Source organism: Lemur catta, chromosome X (assembly GCF_020740605.2).
Source record: "Lemur catta isolate mLemCat1 chromosome X, mLemCat1.pri, whole genome shotgun sequence".
Taxonomy (NCBI): Eukaryota; Metazoa; Chordata; class Mammalia; order Primates; family Lemuridae; genus Lemur; species Lemur catta.
The window spans coordinates 71590581-71599967 of NC_059155.1; the positions used below are offsets into that span (position 1 = coordinate 71590581).

Here is a 9387-nt window from a genome sequence, read left to right on the forward strand (position 1 = left end):
TTACAGCACTGGGACTGCTGCTTCTGACTGGGGAGGGAAGAAAACAGCCTGCAGCCGAAGTACTGCCACGGAAACCTCCGGGAACTTCTTGGTTTCCTCCGAATTCCTCCCTAAGTGTATCTGGCAAGCAGACCTCACATGAGCCTGCACCCACATCAAAGTCTCCGGCCCTGGTATACAAGCCTCCAGCACTTTTTAAAGCCTCTCCCTCCCTGCTCTCTCCCTCCAACTATTTGTGGGCTCAACGACGTTGCCTTTCCCTACTTATTAATCCGTTGTGTTTCTTCATCAGTTTGCAAAGCTACTGCCATCCTGCTGCCTGGTAGGATCATCTTGCTAAGTCCCCTAAGCAGCAGAATGGCTCCGGGAGGGCCAGTCACCCCTGTGGAATGTCAAGACACCGGACAGGAAATCCACGCTGTAAACAGACTGAACCTTCGTGAATTCCGCTGCAAGCCTTCTGCACTCTCCCGGGCTGGGGATTTTGCAATAGCCCACATTCAAAGTGAAACCATTCATCACAGGCTCACGGGCTGTGGGAGGGAAAGGGTGGTTTTTGCAAAGGAGGGCATGGCTATTTTTACTCCCCAGGGGGAAAAGTGTGAAGGAAAACCTTCCACCTCCCATGCCCACTTTTTCCTCCTTCCGAAGGAGAAGCGATGACTTGCTCTCTTGGAAAAGCTGGGCTGAGAACTGAGCAAGTCCTCTTTCTGAACTGTCCCCAGGGAAGGACCTCTGCCTCTCTTCCCTTCTGCTTCAATCTTGACAGTTGCATGTTCTGCCTTGATACTCGGGATTGCCTTTTCAAAACAAAGCCAGGAAGACGGGTTGAGTCACTTGCACAATTTCCAACGCCCGGGCTGTGTTACAAGCAGAACAGTCTCACCTTCTCATCCGTCTCCTGTCTTTGCCTTCTGTCTCCTCCACATAAACTCCCACAGATGTTCATGGTAGGCAAGATAATCTTGAGATTTTGTTCCAGAACTGACATACTGATCAACTGTAAGAGCAGAGAGAACGGAAAACGTTCGACCATCCTGTAACTAAGGTCAGGCAGAAAACTTTGAATAAAATCAACCATTTTATTCAGAATGTCTAAAAAGATACACATCTTCCATCTGTGCTAACAACCGATGGCTTTTGTGCTTTGCGTAGTCAAGTTCAGCAGATACCCTTGGATATTTGTGCTCTGATGTAATAATATCTGGTTTTGGTCAATGGCTGGAGTAGATTGAATAGTGTCCCCCCAAATGTATGTCCGCCCAACTTCAGAATGCAACTTTATTTGGAAGTACAGTCCCCTGTACATGTGATTAGTTAAAATAAGGTCATAGTGAGTTGTGCTGGGCTCTTAATCCAAAATAACCAGTTTCCTTATAAAGAGAGAAGAGACCCAGAGATAGAGGTATGTAGGGAGAAGGTCATATGAAGATGGAGGCAGAGATTGGAGTGAAGTATCCACAGCTCAAGGAATCCCAAGGATTGCCAGCAACCGGCACAAGCTACAAGTGAGGCATGCTAGGACATCCTGCCTTAGAACCTTCATATATATATATTACATATATATATATTACATATATATATATTGTTTTTATATACCTTATATATATACAGTTTATATATATATATATTTTTTTTTACCAATACCAAAATGGATTTTTTTCTAAGTGGAATAATAGTTAACAAAGACTCCACTAAGCTGCATTTCTTATAAACACTACTCTGATATCTTTTACTACCTTTTTTAACCATTCTCCAATATTTTATACATCTCTGTTCTATTCTCTGGTAGTGAGGGAAAGATGGACATAAAAGTCTTAATATTGGCCCATCTCAGTCATAGATTGCTTTTCCTAGACTGAGATACTCATGATCTGCCATCTCAGTCATAGATTTTTTTCCCTGTAATAATGTCATTGCCACTGGACATCTTGGTCATAGATCATTTTCCCCAAAACCATAACATCATCACCCACCACCGGGGTCATAGATTTTACCCTATTATTATTAATCCTAAGAAGATTTCTGATGTCTCCATTATATTTTAGATGTCCAGCTGTGCATAAATAGCCCAATAATCTTGGCATGTTTTCATGTCGGAAAATGTTCCGCAAATCTTCGAGTATGTGATTGTCATCATTTAGAACAGGACTGAACATTTACGTGGTTAGTTCCTCCTTTTTTTGAGACTGTGAGTAGGGTACATGTATAACATGGAAATGAGGAATTGCAAGAGGGAAAATGTAGAACACAACGTAATATAGTCAGTACAGAAAGAGATAGTGATCACTACTTTAAGTACACAGAGTGACTCATTGAACAAAGCCAGACTTGAATGCAGGTGTCAACATATCCAGAGATAGGCAATGTGTCATCCAAAGCATTTCTGAAATGGAACAAAGAAAATAAAAGACATAAGTCCAAGTTGGCACTACACACATAACCCTGCCTAGAAGAGAGAATGCCCTGCCCAGCCGAGGGCATGCCCACAGTTCTGAGGAGGTGCCGCCCCTTTTTATAAACATGAACTCTTTCATCCGTTTGAGTCAGAAAACATTCAGTTCACTTAAGTTTTGTAACTCTGTGAACTCAACACTTTCTCTCTGGTTATAATATAGCTTCCCATGTGTGTTTGCAATTGAAGAAAATGGCTGCATTAGACTGGTATCTGACACTTAAAATGTTTACTAAATGAATTTTATTAAATGAATGTGAATACATATATAAACTGGCGTTCTGTTTGTCAGAGCTTTTTGGATGCCATTGAATGAATTCAGCGTAAGGTAGTATCATGGGATACAATGAACTTCTGAACCATGAACACGTTTCCGGATGAATTGTACCCAGTGATAACTAACTCCATCACACCAGTGTTCTAGGTATTTGCAGGTCATCTATGGCATTAGGTCGAACTATTAGCTTAAACTCTTGCATTCATTTCACCAAGTCAAAGAGGACCAGGGAAGCAACACAAGCAGCCAGGGTTATTAGCAAGGGGACAGATTTGCCATGCCGTGTCTCAACTCAAGCTATTGAAGATGTATAAGAGAAGGTCTATTGACCAAAATGGACCTTTTCATAATACATCTTCTCCAAGAGTCTCGGGGTATTATTGTATTGGTGTTCTGTATAGAATGGCAATGTGATAAAGAACACATTCTGATTTCAACTCCACGAAAAGCTGTCCCTAAAATGAGGCCAGATTGGTTAAAAGGAAAAGAAAAGGATAAAAATGACAGAACAATTGGCAGGCATGTAAAATATTTGTATTTAGATTTCTATGAATTCCATCAATAATTACTCTGGAATGCAACAACCAGCTGCCAATGACGGGGACATAGATTGTCACATTTTTAAGAAAAGAATGAGTTCGGGCTACAGGGTAATTGAGGTAAAAATAAAGTCAGAGGAGTCAAAAACAACATCAAAAACCGTGGAACATATTAGAATATTTTTCATTCCTGTCATTCACTGCTAGTGCAATCTCAGGTCAAACCGATGACGGCGTCATCATTCTGATTTATTAACTTATCCACTGAATGAGTGATGGCCATTCATTGTTTGCCACTCATGTTGCCAAAGTTTGATTCCGGGAATGAGAAGTCATGAGCAACACATGTTTACAATGCCTGACCCTGAACTTACCTGTCATCACGGATCATTTCTAGCTTAGTATCTTGTGCCTGAGTCAGTGCTGGAAAAATCGCTTTCCTGCCCAAACTGGGTTTCATCTTTTTATTAGCAGATCTGCTTGGTTGGATACAGTTATCATTGAAGGTCGGTCCCCTTTTTTCCCCTCTCTCTTTTTAAATTTAAACCTGTTTCTAGATGGATATCCTCGTTTCATAAAGTTGGAATTTCTTTTTATAATGTTCTGCGATGCTTCATTAAAGAGTTGCATGGCGTACGTAACATTCTGCATAAAAACACACTTCACTACCTACTCCTGACTCCAAACGGAGTGGCTGCTGAATCCGCCAACATTTTCCAAAAGTGAATCACCCTTTATTTTTCTGTGTGAGTGAGAATTCACCTTGAATAACCCGTGGAAGTCTAACCTCTCATTCTCAAAGTGTTATTTGAAACGAAGCATAAACTTTTATTTCAAGCAAAAGTATAAAATGGAGGAAAATCTCTGTACATTACCAAAAAATTGGGGGAAATCGTAAAGTCTTGTCTTTAGAGGACTCAGAGAATTTCACAAAGAACAGTCAAGCTGACCCATGTCTGCCTTCTTCTTTCGAAGCTGAAATTCAGTGAGACAAGGTGACCTGTCCAGTATCCTACAAGGAAGGGGACACACCAGACTTTAGATAATTTTTTATCTGAGCTCCATCCATTTCCTTCCTATGTCTCTGCAGGCAGGAGTCTTGTGCAATTGACTCATAAAAAGATGAGAGATTGGACAGACTTTAATCAGTTAAACCATAATTTGTAATGACTGAGGACTGAACTCTGATTTTTTTCTTTGCCCCCAAAATTCCTTTCTGAGGGAGCCTGGTCAGTCACACCTACAAATGATAAAATCTCAGGTTTTTATGATGGGGTTTACTTCCCAACCTGATTCTGGTACAGTATCGCATGAAGGATAGAAGACCCTTCTCTTAACTCAAGTGTTCCTTTCTGCTGATTCTTGGTCTTTGGACAAAGCCTAACTCTTTCAGCCAATTGTCAACTAAAGAATCACTAAACCCACCTATGACTTATAAGCCCCTGCTTGGAGATGTCCTGCCTTAATCCCTAAACCCACCTATAACCCACCTCTGCTTTTAGATATCCCACCTTTTGGGGCCAAACCAATGTCCCCCAGACTCTCTGTAATGTGGGTGGGCCTCATCTAATCAGTCGAAGGCCTTACGACCAAACATTGAGGTTTTCCAAAGAAGAAGAACTTCTGCCTCAAGTCTACAGCCTAGAAATGCTGCCTGAGTTGGCAGCTTGCTGCCTGTGGAATTTGGACTCAAGCCTGAAACAACATTATTACCTGAACCTCCAGGTTACGATCCTGCCCAGGAGATTTCAGACTTAGCAGCCCCTGCAATCTCGCACACCACTTCCCTAAAGTGGGTCTGTGTGTACATCAGCATCCTACTGGCTCTATTTCTCTAGAATCCTAACACTGCGACACAGAAATAGCACGCCCCTCACCTCTCCCACCGTAGCTGTGTGGTGTCCAAGAAAGAGGTAAGCTGTGTAGACAAGTGACTCAAAACACATTCCAAAGAAGTGCCCCCAAATGAGGATGCATTGAGAATTATGGGATTCCGGACCAGATGCCCAGGGTCCATACACACGAGTCTCTTTCACAACCTGATAGCTTCACACCAAGTCAGGGGGCTTGAATGTGTGTCTGCATCCGATGGATTGGGGGGTTGCAGGAGGACTTTGTTGGCCAAATCCACAAGCAGTGAAGACTAGGATTGGAAACCTCACTGCGTGGCTTTAATGACATCACTGTGAGCAGGAATCGCCTACTGTGTGTATGGTAATATATGTCCTGGCTAGAATCTTCCCAGTGATACGATAATATACCCCCCTCCCCCAGTCCTCCACGTGGAAGTGGAATCTACCATATATATCATAATATACACCTTCCTGTGAGTCCTCCAGGTAGAAGTGGCATCTACCATATGTATAATAATATCTGCCCTCTTCTCAGTCTCCAGGTGGAAATGGAATCTACCATATATATGATAATGTACGCCCTCCTTCCAGTCCTCCAGGTAGAGTGGAATCTACCACATATATGATAATATAGGCCCTCCTTTCAGTTTTCCAGGTAGAAGTGGAATCTACCATATATATGATAATACATACCCTCCTTAGAGTCCTGCAGGTGCAAGTGGAATCTACTATATATATGATGATATACACCCTCCTTTGAGTCCTGTAGGTGAAAGTGGACTGGCTCTGCCATATATTAATATATATGACAGTGTATGCCCTGGTTCAGCTCTCCAGAGTTAAGTCAAATTTACCACATACAGAGCAAGATATGTTCTGGGTCGTGTAGTCCAGGTAAAAATGGAGTTTACTGTATACATGATGTTATGTGTTCTGCCTCCTGTCCTTCAGATAAAAGTGGGTTTTACCATGTAAATAACAGCATGTGCCCCAGGTCCGGCCCTCGGTATGGAAGTGGAGTCTCCCATCTGTATGACAGTTTGTGTCATCATGCCCGGTCTCCTGGCTGGGGCGATCTCGTAGGAATCTGGGCATCATGAACACATGCACAGGAGTTAAGGTTTGGCCATCATTTGGTCAACTTGGTGGGTTCCAACTGCCAAAGTGATTATTCAGCCCTCAAAGTGCTCTTCTTGTTCATTCTCTGAGATGTAGCACCTGTAAGAATTTTCATAATTATATAACGATGGCGATTCTTTACAACAGAACACCAATATCTTGCAATTTTCCCTGAATCATGCACAATTCCCAAATCTCCATCATATTTCATTTTCTTAAATCATTGATCTTCTTAATCCACTTTTGGATGGACAAACATTTCCCCCTGGGTTGGAATGTAAGTGCATGTTTTAGAGCTCCAAGTCTTTTTGGCTTTGATGTAGACATTATAGTTTCTTTAATAAATGCATTTTTTCTCCACCCCCCCCCCACATTTAGTCACAAAACAATTCTGGGAAAACCAAACATGACCTCATTATGCATTGGAAATGCTCATTCTTCAAAAATTTTAGATAATCATGATTTACTTGGGCTTCCAATGTCTGGGCATTCATTCTGGTGCTGACAAGAGGTGGATGAGTGTCTAATTCATCAGACCTGATTCTGTGAATTGCAGAACTTAGACATCCACTGTGGGAGAGGATATGAAACCATGTTCTGTTTCATCTCATCAAGAACGTATTTCCCTCTTTACTCCTCTTCAAGGTCAGCGATGCTTCTTGGTCCCCGATCCTATAGATGGTGTTGAGAAGACCAATAAAAGGTGCGGAAAGAAAATATTAATAACTCCTACACGTGTGGTAGTCCAGGGTTTTCTTCTCATCTAATTCCTCTCCAGCAAAGTATAGTTACTATGGAGATGTGAGTAACACAAAAGAGCCCAGCTGGGGCGCGGGAGGGCAGGGATCCACCCCTGGGACTCCCTTTATACAAAAGTTCTACCCTGTTCTGAACTATCTTAACTTCTTTTTTCTTGCAAAATCATTTGACTGCCAAGCTCAAAGAGGAGTCAGGAAATTAGAAATCCTCCAGAAAACAAGCCGCTCTTTATTCAAACCTAATTCTATTTCAAGTTCATAGTATTTTTGAGGACCCATAAATTCTTGATCATTGATTATACACACACACACACACGTACACTCCTAAAATCAACCGCAGCCCCTAAATCACCTTTGCCAGTTCTCTAATAGAGTTTTACCCATGGCCATGTGTAGACGGGTTTTCTGCATTTTCTCAGTCTGAGCTCAACCTGAACTGGGCGTCTAGACGGTACACGTTGGCCAGCTTCAGACAAACTTATAAACTAAGCACATTTCTCTCCGGCTCTCCAACCTCGGCTGCTTCTATTCAAGAGCTTTATTCTTTAAAACACACCCCTGCCTCTCCTCTGCTCACAATGCAGGCCTTTGTTCTGCCACTCAGGAAGCCAGTAACCCCAGACGCTGCTTCACAATGCGGTATTAAGGGCTTGGAGACACACAGAAAGCTTCCAAAAACACCCAGCGCTTCAAGCCTGCACAAAGCGTAAAAACACATGCAGCCCGTTCCATGTGTTTTTCATCGAACGGGCTGAAATAATTCTAAGGAGGTCAGCATTTTTAAAATTAATTAGCGCTTTGCCTCTTAGTGAAAAACCAAATAGTCTGTTTCACAGAAAACTGAAGTCATGATTTCTTTTTTTTTTTTTTTCTTTTCCTTTTTTTTTTTTCCCCATGGAAGCAGATGGTTTACATTAAAAATGATCCTTGCTAAGGGAATTCGCCAGTCTTTGGGGAGATTCCTCAACATGAAGTTTCATGAGACGCGATCTTAGCGAGTTTGTAGGGAGAATGACCCCACACAGCACGGCACTGGGGCAGCTCAAGTTCTGCCCCATACGGTCCTGAGAGATGATGCATCTGAGGATCATTTAGAGGCAGTTTCTCTGCTCCAGCCGGATTCAGACATCTACCCAGGAACCTGCTTGCTGCAGAACCTGGACATAGAGGCTCCTCCTGTAGCCAGACCCGTCCTCCCAGATGCAGCTGATTCCTCCCTCCTTGGAGTCCAGAGCTTCCCAGCTGCCAAGCGTACAAACCCTGGGTGATCCTTCTCCTGTATGAACCAGGAGCTGGGGAGCAATTCTCCAGACAACACCGCCAGTCCAGTCACCCCACGACAGGAGCCAATAGTCTGCTCCCCTAGTCCCACCAACACTGCCCCAATTGCAGCCTGCTCCTGGCTTCCTCTCTCTCTGATCTGGCCCTTCCAAAGCCTTCATGCTGCTCAGCTCTCCTCTGCAGTCTTTTTGTATCACTTACAAACTCCTTACCTCCTGCGCCTTGTAGGAGAGAAAAAGCAATGGGCTTTTTTTCACCAGTTGCAAGGTGCATGGCTGAGACTTCTATAGCAAAAGATAGATTAACAAGAGAAAAGTATATATATACATTTATTTAATAGATGACACAGGGGGACCTTCAGAAAGAAATGAAGATACACAGTTGCAAAGATATGGAATCAATCTGTATGTCCATTATTAATTCATAAGTAGATAAAGAAAATGTGATATATGTATACACACACACACACACACACACACACACACACACACACACCCCATGGAGTATTATTCAGCCTTAACAAAGAATGAAATAATGTCATTTGCAGCAACTTGGATGGAACTGGAGACCATTATCCTAAGTGAAGTATCTCAGGAATGGGAAAACAAACACCACATGTTCTCACTAATAAGTGGGAGCTAAATTATGGGTCTACACAGGCACAGAGAGATAGAAAAGTCATTGGAAACCAAGAAGGAGGGTGAGAGATAAAAACTTATGTATTGGGTGCAATGAACACTATTGCAGCAATGGGCACACAAAAAGCCCTGATTCTCTGCAAACCTTCTGCTTACCCTTGTCAAGTAAAGCTTAGAGCTTTGTTTATATCAGTTGGATCTTCGCTTCTGGGCTGAAAAGATCGCAGTGCGTTTTATCAGATGGGACGATGCAATAATGTCTGTCCATTCATCCCTGTCTGTTAAAGACAGATGAGCAGATTCACTTTGCTTCAAGCCAAAGTCTATCTTCTTGGATTAGTCTGTCCAGGCTGCTATAACAAAACACCACACGGACTGGGCGGCTTATAAACAGCAGGCATTTGTTGCTCCCAGCTCTGGAGGCTGGAAGTCCAAGATCCCGGCATGGCAGAGGCTGTGTCTGGTGG

General features: G+C 42.7%; 1 long non-coding RNA gene across 1 annotated transcript; it reads right to left on the reverse strand.

The window, feature by feature from the left end:
• Positions 1-6272: 6272 nt before the first annotated feature.
• Positions 6273-9169, reverse strand: LOC123628062. Its single transcript, XR_006731587.1, has 3 exons — positions 9077-9169; positions 6781-6915; positions 6273-6342 (listed from the first exon to the last, which is right to left on the reverse strand). It is a non-coding gene; the product is annotated as an uncharacterized LOC123628062 (long non-coding RNA).
• Positions 9170-9387: the final 218 nt, after the last annotated feature.